The sequence below is a fragment of the Columba livia genome, chromosome 1, assembly GCF_036013475.1.
Source record: "Columba livia isolate bColLiv1 breed racing homer chromosome 1, bColLiv1.pat.W.v2, whole genome shotgun sequence".
Lineage (NCBI taxonomy): Eukaryota > Metazoa > Chordata > Aves > Columbiformes > Columbidae > Columba > Columba livia.
In genome coordinates, this window is record NC_088602.1 from 16,741,454 (window position 1) to 16,752,154 (window position 10,701).

Consider the following 10,701-nt stretch of genomic DNA (forward strand, 5'->3'; position numbering starts at 1 on the left):
TAAATTGCTTCAAATTAATAGCATAGTGCAGACACAGCTGACAGTGAGCACAGCCATGTATTTGTCTTTGTCATAACTGTGCATTGAATACTAAATTAACTCAAAAACCAAAACAAATCTAGGACCTAGAAAGCTTGTGTCTAAGTCATCAGCATAGGACTGCTGGTGTAGAGCCAGAGCATCACAGTGAGAATAAGGAGCTGTAATTCAATCAGTTGTCCTGAGCTACTCTACTTCTCAGAAAGAAAATAACATTACTTCTGTGTGGGTCTCTGAGTAAAGACAAATAAATGCAGTTGAGTGGTATGTGAAGAAGCTTTGATGTACAGAGATGGTAGCCTGATCCTATAGTGTTGATAAGAAAAAAAGAACTATAAATTCTCCCAAGTATTGAAAGATACTGAAAGAAACAATATCTGATTTCCCTATTTGTTTTCCCTGTTTAGTTCTGATCATATTAATGTTTACTTTACATATAAACAGAGATAAGCTCAAGATAGTCTGTTCAGGTCATAAATAGTCCTGTCTTACCTCCATTTATGTAAACAGAAACTGAATCTCTGATGGCAGTAAGGAAGAAACGTCTGGGGAGGAATGATAAAAAACCAGAGAAAGACACTGTGATTTTCCCAAGGTGGAACTAGAATTTATCTGTGAATAGCTGTGCTCTTGACTTACTGTGGTCAGCTGCTTTTGTCTGTGAATTAATCTAACAAGAACTGAGGGGACAGAGAGCAGGATTCAAAATGCTAATAGTGAAAGAAATTAATTTTCTCCCTCATCCTTCAGAAATGAACTGGAATGCCTTCAGAAATGAACCTCACCAGAGTGGGCAGGATCCTGCCTGCCTCAAGTGCAGTAAGCAAGCTTCAGCACAGGTGGCTGTGGGCCAATGGTATTGGAACCAAGTGCCCTCCTTCTTGTTCAGAAATATTTGAAATTTTGAGAGTTTGTTCTGAAAAAAAAAAACAGAATAATCTGGGAAATGTAAGGAGCAAAGAATTGGGCAGGTATGAACAAACTGTGCTGGCAGTCAGCTAGGTGGGTTGAAATAAACTCCCAAACATCCAAAGTATCTTGTTCAGGTAATCTCAGTTTTCTTTGGAGTCACTGTGGACAGAGAAGGAGGACCATTCAAAAGATCACAAATTGCTCTCTGGATGCACTTATCTTTTTCCACTGACTGTAAAGGAGCTCCAACAACCAGCTTGGACTATGCACCCAACTCAAGATGCATGAGATTAGTTAAATCCCATCCTTAGTAAGAGAAAGCATGCCAGAAGCTTGCCCGAAGTATTATCATTTGTCATCAAAATACAAGTATGGACAGAATGGACTTCTTTGATTTGCTATATTGTTTGAAGAAATGATCCCACCCATAGTTACATATCCCTGGGTGAGCCAAGCAAGTAAACAGAGGGGTAGTTTGCAGTATACTGGGAGTGTTCAGTACTTAGCCCTGACTAGTCTAAACTGATTATGTAGGAGATTTAACTAAAAAGAAAAAGGAATTTGAGGTATATCTTGCTCAACACAGAGAACAATATTAGGCCAGGGCATGAGGTATGTCTGGAGATGAAACGTGGTGTATTCATTCACTGAAGAGTAAAGTTCATTTTAGAAACAGTACTTTGAGAGCTGCATTAGCCTGACCCAGACAGAGCTGTTCAGTCTTGCAAGCCACAGGCCACTCAAATTCTTTGCAACTGCTTTCATGCTTGCACTCTTCTTACAATGTGAGTTGCTGGGACTTTTGATCTGGTGGCATGCTTCAGCGTCCTCAGGTACACCCTTCAGTTTATTGTCTTACTTTGAAATGTAAAAGCTTTCACAAGCCCTAAGTAGGAGTGTTCTCAAACCACTGCATTGTTTCCATCACAACCAACAGCCCATCCACGTATCACCAGCAGGGCAAAGTGTCTACCAGCAGCAGAATTTAAATTCAGGGTTTATAGTAAAGTGGAGTGTTGACAGCAGCTCACAGTCTTCAAATTTTGCTGTGTATCCAGCTACATGTAACCTGTCATCTTTATTTACGAGATGCCTGACTAAAGTTATGCTGATTGTGCATTCCCCTGTGCTCAAGAAAGGACTGGGGCTACAGATCAGTGGGGCCACACCAGGCTCGCATCTGACATCAGGATTTCCAGGATTCCTGTGTGAGAGTGGATGTGGGACAAGCTAACTCTCAGTGTCAGCCTGCAGGGAAACAGGGAGACAGGTCTCTCAGTTCAGAAGCAAGTTTCCACAGCCAACTGGAAGCTGATCAGTCCAGACTCCTACAACCTGATGATGCTCAAAATTAGTGAGTCGGTGCTGTCTTGAATAGGGATAGTAAAAACGCTGTGGTTATAGTTTACCAGAGCTAGTAGAAATTGCTAGTATCTGGAAAGGGAGATCTGAAAAATAGATCCTAAGTATAAAATTTCATTTCACGTAACTAAATTTTCCATGGGGGCCCACAGTACACCTTCTTCACATCCTCTTCATATCACTGAACTGTCCATGCATTCGTTTCTCCATTTTAAATTGTGAGCTTCTGATACTTACTTTGTTAAACACTTTAAGCTCTATGGATGAAATACACTGTGTAAGATCCAGGTATGATTATCCTTACTGTTAGTTTGCTGAAATGACTCTATAGATTACTTTTGAATGTTTCTGATTTAATTTTCCTGTGTATACATGTGAATAGACAGGTACCAGATATTGACTACAATATTTGTATGATCAAAATTAACAATCATTGTGCATATTTTTGTTTGCCCCCCCCACCGGAATGTATAAATCAGAAGATGAGTGGTGATCACTGGCTGCCACATCCCAGATGTGGGAAGCATAAACATAGCAAGGGTTTACTTAGGAGTCCAATGCCTAATTAAATGAAGGGCTGGAGAAATGAAGAATAAAACAGCTATGGGGGTGAAAACAAAGTGTTTTACATGTTGGCCAATACTCCAGGGAATAGCTCTAGTTCAAAACAAAAAGGGATGCTTTGGCTTACAAGCATATAACATGCTCATTCAGCCTGCAAAAATTAAGTAGGTATTCTGGCAGCTTTATTAAGCATTCTGCTTTCTCTAGAAAGGCTGGACTCAGTTCAGAGACAGGTTCTTAGGCTTTACCGAAGGCACAAAATGCAGCAATAATATTATCCAATCAATGGAGCTGCCGTCACTAAGCTTTTTACAGTTTGGTAGACCTCAGTACAAGGAAAATCACACTAAAACTTCAAGTTGAGATTCAGTCTGTTTTGTGTGTGGTTGTTGTTGTTTCTGTTTTTTTTGAGCCTTTGGGGTTAAACTATAATTATTTCTAGTGCATTTCGCTTGACAGAATCATTCAGGATCTAAGTGGATGCAGTGACTGGCTATTACTGCCAGCCAGGAAAGCCCTCTATTTTCAGTACAGTATGTGGACCTCTGTGTAATGCATGGAGACATATAATTTATGCAGGTAAGGAGGGAATTTTCAGAGAAAACTGTGAGATAAACATGATATAATGGCTGATAGAAGAGGATTCTTCACAAATCTCTGCCATTTAAAAGTAGCAGATACTCAAGCTGCATTTGGAATTCCCAGTCAATGCATTCTCTTTGCTGCTGGAGCTTGATCAAGGTCAACCCATTACCATGAAGGACATCAAAAACTATTGCCAATGTGGCCCATGGATGTGGTCTGTGTCCTCCCTCCTTTCCCATGATCTCTGCTGGGCCATACTTGAATAATCCATACCTTGCTCTCTGCCTATGCAGGGAGAAGAAAAGCAGAGTGTACATCCCTACTGATCACTTTCTCAAGTCACTGAGCTCTTGGATTAAACCTGTCCCTAGGCATTCACTTGGCTGTGTTCTGTGAGGACAAGAAGGGCACTGACAATGTTTAGCTTCAAATGGTGTCAGTAGTGGGGTATGGAGCCTGTGTTGTGAGCTCTGGTGGGTTGGAACAACTGTGCAGATATGAACAGAAGGACCTAATGGGTGTTGCTGTCTGTTTAGGCTCTAGGCTACTGCAAAGTTAGGCTGTAGCTGAGCAGAGGATTTGCAGACTGAAATGGTGCTTAGATAGTCCAATGTGTCTCCAGAGACACCTGAAACCTATACCTGTCATGGCATGAGTGTCTGGTTTCCCTTACCTGAGACAAACTTTTCTGGAGTAGAAAGAAAAATATGTTATTTGAGGGGGGAAGGGTTATATTGATGCAAGACATGGAAAAAAAAAAAGTCATTTTTTTTTCAAAAGCACTGAAACACACAGCCAAGTAGGTCCTACAAAGAACTTCATTGGTGGTGAGAAGATTGCATGACTCTACATGATACAGGTTTATTCATGCACCTGAGGTGGGCTCTGCAGCAAAGCAGCACTATTTGTGGTCTGTGGTGACACCTGGCTGCTGTGAAGCCACTGGGAAAACTCCAATGACCCCAGAGGGTGAGCAGCATTGAACATGGGAACCAGTGAGCAGGATAAGGTCTGCTGGCTGTCCTGTCTGTTATTGAATCTCTGGAAGTGCTGAGTTCCAGGTACTTTGGAAGAATATGTTAAGTGTAAAGTACTCAAACTCTAGAGCAGTTTCTTGTAATCAAGATATCAAGTAATTCTTTTTTGTCCTTAACCATAGTTTTAGATTCGTTAGATGTTTATGTCGTTATATGAGATATTACATGGATTCTTCAGACATGGAAAAGCCATGTCATCAGCCTTGGAGACAAAAAGTTGTATTTTATCCTCTTTTTCACTGGGATTTAGGTGATTCTTTGTGGTGTCTTTGGAGTGGAACACATTTTTTCATTATTCAGACTACAGTTTTGTCATACACTTTCTCAGCTATACAACTTTTGCCTTCCAAACCCCTATGACTTCTCACTAAAGCCCACAGGATACCCAGAGTGCTATGAAGTTTGCTTCTTTCCATTTGGCATTTAGCATGTGAGTTGGAATGGAAAATACAGAGGATGCTGAGCCCCGAGCCAGCTTGGCACAGTTGCTGAAATGCATGTCAAATGCATCAGTGCATGTGAACCTGCGCCAGGTTTCACACGGGTCCTGATGCAGTTTGGGAAGTAATGCAGCTTCAGTCCTGGCCACTGCGTCCCTCCCCAGGGAACTCAGTGCATGCCTGTGAACTGCCACCGAGGGGATGTCGCTGGCTGGGAGGGTGTGAGAACATGGAGATGCAAACAGCTGTTTTCCTCATTCCATGTGCAGGATTTTTTCCTTTCTTGTTTACAGCGCTATAAATTGTTTTGTACTGGGGCCTTTGTTCTGGGTGCAGCTCAGCCTTGAGCTGGGTTTGCTTGTTTGTTTCCGTTCCTGCTCTGTTTCCTCTGCTGGCCTCCCGGTGTGACTAACATTGTCTGTTCTGCTTCCCATGTCTCCGCAGCTTCCCCTCCACGCTCTGTCACCGACGTGGTCAACAGCCACTCTGCTCTGTGTGCTGCCACGGAGTGACCCGCCTAGCGTGGAGCAGCGTGGGAAAGTGTGGTAACACAACGAAAAGGTGATGTCTTCATGGTGCAGGGGCAACAGACCATTATGTTTAGTGAAGCAAATGCAAGCTTTGCTAGGCTTTCCTTTTTTTCTCACATACATGAGCAAAGTAAGATGCCCATGTGACAAAGAAAAAAAAAGATCTTGATAACTGCATTACCTGAGGTAATTTCTGATGGATCAGTATGAGTCTGGGAGATGTAAAGTGGCAGCTGTCTTCATTTGATCTTTCATACTCCTTTGAACCAGATACACATTTTCTTTCTTTCACTTTGTCTTATGTTTTCTGGGCCAAGCTTTTTTGCTCTGCTATAATTTATATGATGCATCTTCTTAAATGATAGATCACTTTATTATTTCAAGCCTGTTAAGCCTCCTCGTAGCCCGGCTTAGCACAGAGACCTCCACCAGAGCACTCCAGACCCTTTGGATGCTCCAGGCATCTTTGCTGCCTCTACAGCTGCCGGCAGGCCCTGAGCTTAACTTCTGGTTCATGGGTTTTCACCACTTCTCAGAAACTGCAGACTCCTCCCTCAGCAGAGGAATGGCTTCATATACAGAAAGATGTCCATACACTGCAAACATGGGCATTCTGAGTTGACCAGCTTGAGCAAAAAAGTTGAATTTTTTCCCTTCTTTGCTACTGCTTGTATTTAATGTCTTTTGCATGTCAAAGTGAAAATGAACTTGAACTGATTCCCACTGTGGTCAGCGAATATATTCCTGCTGACTTCAGTGGATATTGGAGGGTGGTCCTGAACCCTACAGCTCCTCTGGGTACTGACCTTCACCAGCTTTACACCTCATGTTATCCCACTGGCTTCAGGCAAGGATTTAAAAGCTTTCCTGAATCTGTTTCGGCTTCACAGAGACCACGTTTCAAAGCTTGTGTGGCAACAGAACGATGACAGCCCTAAATGCAGGCAAGCAATGTAAAAAGTGAGAGTTTTGTTCTTCAGAAGAATGATTCAACAGAACTAAAATAAATTTGTGAATAGATTTAATGCAAGTTTTGCTGAGCCTAGTCTTTGTTTTGACATGCACAGGTTTTGCCAAAAGAGCATTGTTCAAAGAATTTATCTCTGTTTTGCTTATTTCTCTGATATAAATTTAAATGTTGATAGCAGTATTTTTTACTCTGGACTGTTCCCTGTATCCTTACAAGGATGCACAATATAGTGTTGGTGGAGTGAGTGTTCCCAGGGCCTGGGATGCCAACTGGGACTCAGACAACCTGGGTCATTCTACAGCGTCATCGTGAACATCCTAAGTGGCCTGTCAGCTACTGCACCTCATTTCCTCATTTATAAAATATGAACAGAAGTACCTCTCTCTTTTAGAGAATGATGTCATGATAAAGCATTTTAATGATTAGGAGACACCATAGGCATGATAGTTACTTGAAGCATATACTGGAAGCATATAGATGTAGCCTGTTGAGAGACTCAGATTGGGAATTGGTCTTGACAAAAATAAATGGGGAGAATGTAAATACAGAGAACAGTTTTCTATTGAATTACACATATCTGATATTACATACATCACCTCAACATTTGTGCATATTCTAAGTACATCCTTTGTAGGGATGCCTCTGAACATACACATCTTCATGATAAACAAGGGAAAGTAACTCAGAATATTCCCCCTGTTCTTTGACTGGAGGACAGGGCACATGGCATGGTTCACCTCTGCACAGCTAAACTCTCTCCTCTCTCAGAACAGGGTGGCCTCATCCACCCATCCATCCATCCATCCATCCATCCATCCATCCATCCATCCATCCATCTGTCTATCCACTCATCTACCCATCCCTTCATTGGGAAAAACTTCCTGGAACTTTCTGTCTCCAAATTGTATGTAAACAAGATCAGGAAGAGGACTAGCAGGTCTGAGACAAAACTACTCCAGGGAACATGCTTGTGATCAAACCATGGGTGGTTGCAGAGCAGGGCTTAGGCCTGCACCTCTCTTTACTACTAGAATAGATATATTGGGTAGGTAGCTGGTAGAGATGGTTGCTCTGTTCTGCATTTGTAGTTTCCTCATATATAAGGCTGTGGTCACTGCACAACTGTAGTAACAAATCTTAATCTCAGTGTAAAATAGTAAGTAAAAAGAAAGATGGTAGCAGTTTGCACCCTCCATTGTGTAGTCATCTCCTCAAACATATTCCTGTCTGAGATGCAAATGGATGAAATTCAGTCCTATGGTAACAACTACTGTATAAAAAATCATAATGTAAATGTCCTGCAATTCCCATTTTTATGGAGTTAAAACCAGAAATTTCATGAAATTGTAGGAGAGATTCCCATATTTCTACAAAATATACATGTTCTCTCTTTCTAGCCTAAATACCAGGTCACCGAGAGATGACGTTTTGTGTAACTTTACAGAAAGTTTTATGGCTCCTTCTGAATCTGACTTTATTGAACTTGTGACGAGAACACATGACTTCAGTACTAAAAGGATGTGAATGTAAGTTGAAAAAAATTTTAAAGATTCTTGAACTTTAATAACATAAATATCTGCAGCTTACTTGACATGTGCAAAATTAATGAAATAAGACTGTACCAGATGATGACACTTTACAGCCACGTAATGTCAGGTATCCAGGAATACAGTTTCTGTTGTATAGACACTATGTCAAACAAACCCTGACCCAGATATGGTCCAATTTAGGCAAGACTGTGCAGCCTGCTGACCAGATATAATGAATTTCTGGTTATTCATTTTATTCCTGTGTAGGTCTGCTAAAATGCATGGAGGCACAGGAGTTTAAATAAATACTAGCATGCAAATGGAAAGGCTGGGTAAAAATACTTTTATTTTAAGCAATGTGGGCACTGTGCTGTAGGGCTCTTTCATGTATCCCTCAAAAAAAGGGATAAGAAACATTTATCTGTATTGATGTGAAATCGACGGCAACTTTAAATTTAGAAAAAAATTTAAAATAATATTAAAATTTCAGTGGACTTAAAAGTAGTGACTCTTACTCCTCCTTGCCTAAGCCAAATATTTTGCTTGTATGAAGTTTGGTTGCCAGTTACAAATTGTACAGTGCAATGCAAGTTCCCGGTACCGGAGCATTGCACTGGCCAATGTTTTTTTTCAGACTGTCAAACAACTTGGTGATAATTTACCTAAATTTTACTACATCTGGTCATTTTATGTTAATGCGATTTCATTGATTCCCTAATTAAATTTTAAAAACTGTCAGAGAAAAAGGGCAGAGGAGGTGAGCTCTGAACATAAACGTAACTCCAGTAGTGATGTGAGGCTGGAAAGAAAGCATACCTCCCACTATCAATGTGCTTTTTCACAAAGGTAACTATAAAGATCTATGTTTTTACCTCAGACAGGTAGCATCTAGACAACTCATCATATGGACAACATGGAGTGAGGGAAAACTCCTGGCTTGCTTTAAAGATCTTGTTCAGGAAAACTTAATTTTTGAGGTCACAAAGAGAACAGGAAAAAAACTGAATAACTTGGAATTAAGATAAAAGAATAATAAAAATATATAAAATTAACTCCACATAAACCCCAAGACAATCAAGATAACCATCCAACTTCTCCTGGACAAGAGGAGGAAGATGTCTCTGCTCCCAACCCTTCTCCACTCAAAGACCCCAGGATGTTGACACCTCCAGATAGTGACTGTCAGCATTATCACCCACAATAGCACTGGCAGGGGGAGCATAACACCAAAGAAAAAGAGATACTAGGAAGGATTTTCTATATAAAATATTTAACAGATATTGAGGTTTTTCTGTATTAATTTGGATTGTTAGCATACAGTGTTGTTATTAAGCCAATAAATGGGATTATTAGCCTGTTAAAACATTAACTCTACTATTAAATTCTTGTCTTCACATGTAAGGGGCTCTCTCCCTTCTGCTCACAGTAAAATTTTGATCATAGTAGAAGGCAAGAGGATGGTCTTCCCATAGCTGCATGGACTAATTTCAGAAACGGTAAGACAGGTAAAAGAAAAATATTGTACTGCCAGGAAAAATTCAAGGCACAGAGCAGAATAGAGGAGATAGCGCTTAAAAACTGTGAGTCTTCTTGGACCTTGTAACAGTTATCTGCCTAAATACTGCAACAAACTAGATTTGCATAATTATAGGAACCACCAGGATCAAAGCACAAGGCAAAACAACATTCAATGAAGAACCCCTCCCCGCCCTCACCCCGAAAAAAGAAGAGGTGAAGTATTTGAAAGTAATATCATATTTTGTACCTGTGCTATGGACATTTCATTAACTAAACAAGCTCCTAAGAACAAATTGCCTTATCAAATTATGATTCCTCATATGTGACTAAGATATGTGTTGGATCAGTAACTTTTCAGACTTATTCTTTACTTTATGTATAATGTATTGTAGTTTCTAAAAATAGCCTAGCTGTTCAGCAAAGCAACTTAAGTTTCTCAGACCATAGGGAGCCCATCACTTTTTTGTATGACCAATTCACACATTGCAATCATTCTTCTTTGTAAGGCTATGATGTGCTTTATTTCTCTCTGGTGGCTGTATGTACTATGATATAAGCTTTGGAGTATAGCATTTCAGTTTAAGTAAAAAACTTTTTTCACTGGATCATTGTAATAAAGTTTTTTTCTGTAACTAAATTATGATTCTTCTAACAGCTCCTGTTCTAGTTTATTACTATAAAAATAATAACTTCATATTAAAATGAGCTTAAGAGAATTTAAAAATAAGGTTTACTTAGCAGTCCAGCTACATCAGAATGGATTGGTTTTGCCAGTTTGTTCCCAAACTGTTTGGCTTTTCAAAGGGTCATATATAGTTGAAGTTTGCAGTCACCCTGGTACTACACCTTGGTATGAGTCCTGTAGGGAGGAACACTCATGATATCACAAAAAATACACTTCCTCTGGAGTAGCATTTTTACAAAGAATCCCACTTAAACACAAGAACACATTTTAGTGCCTAAATGACTTTCTTAACATTGGTCTTTTTAAATCTAGATTTTCTTTTCAATCAATAATTCTGTAACCAAAAATAAAGTAAATGTCAAAAATACTTAAACAGCAGAAAGCTTTCAGTGAAGTAACTGATCCACTGCAAATGTGTATCCTTAGGCAAATAATTTATTATTTTTTGTGTTAGGTTATGTGGTAAGAAGCTGACCCCCACGCACAGAGGAGCCCCCAGGATCAGTGGGGGCAACTGATAATACACCCCA

General features: G+C 40.1%; 1 long non-coding RNA gene across 1 annotated transcript in view; it reads left to right on the top strand.

The window, feature by feature from the left end:
• The window catches only part of LOC110358011 (uncharacterized), a 55,644-nt gene extending 45,558 nt beyond the window's left edge, over positions 1 to 10,086 (top strand). Inside the window, exons 2-4 of the long non-coding RNA XR_010469315.1 lie at positions 5,384 to 5,500; positions 7,837 to 7,965; positions 8,846 to 10,086. This is a non-coding gene — a long non-coding RNA (uncharacterized LOC110358011). The remainder of the gene's footprint in view (positions 1 to 5,383; positions 5,501 to 7,836; positions 7,966 to 8,845) is intronic.
• Positions 10,087 to 10,701: the final 615 nt, after the last annotated feature.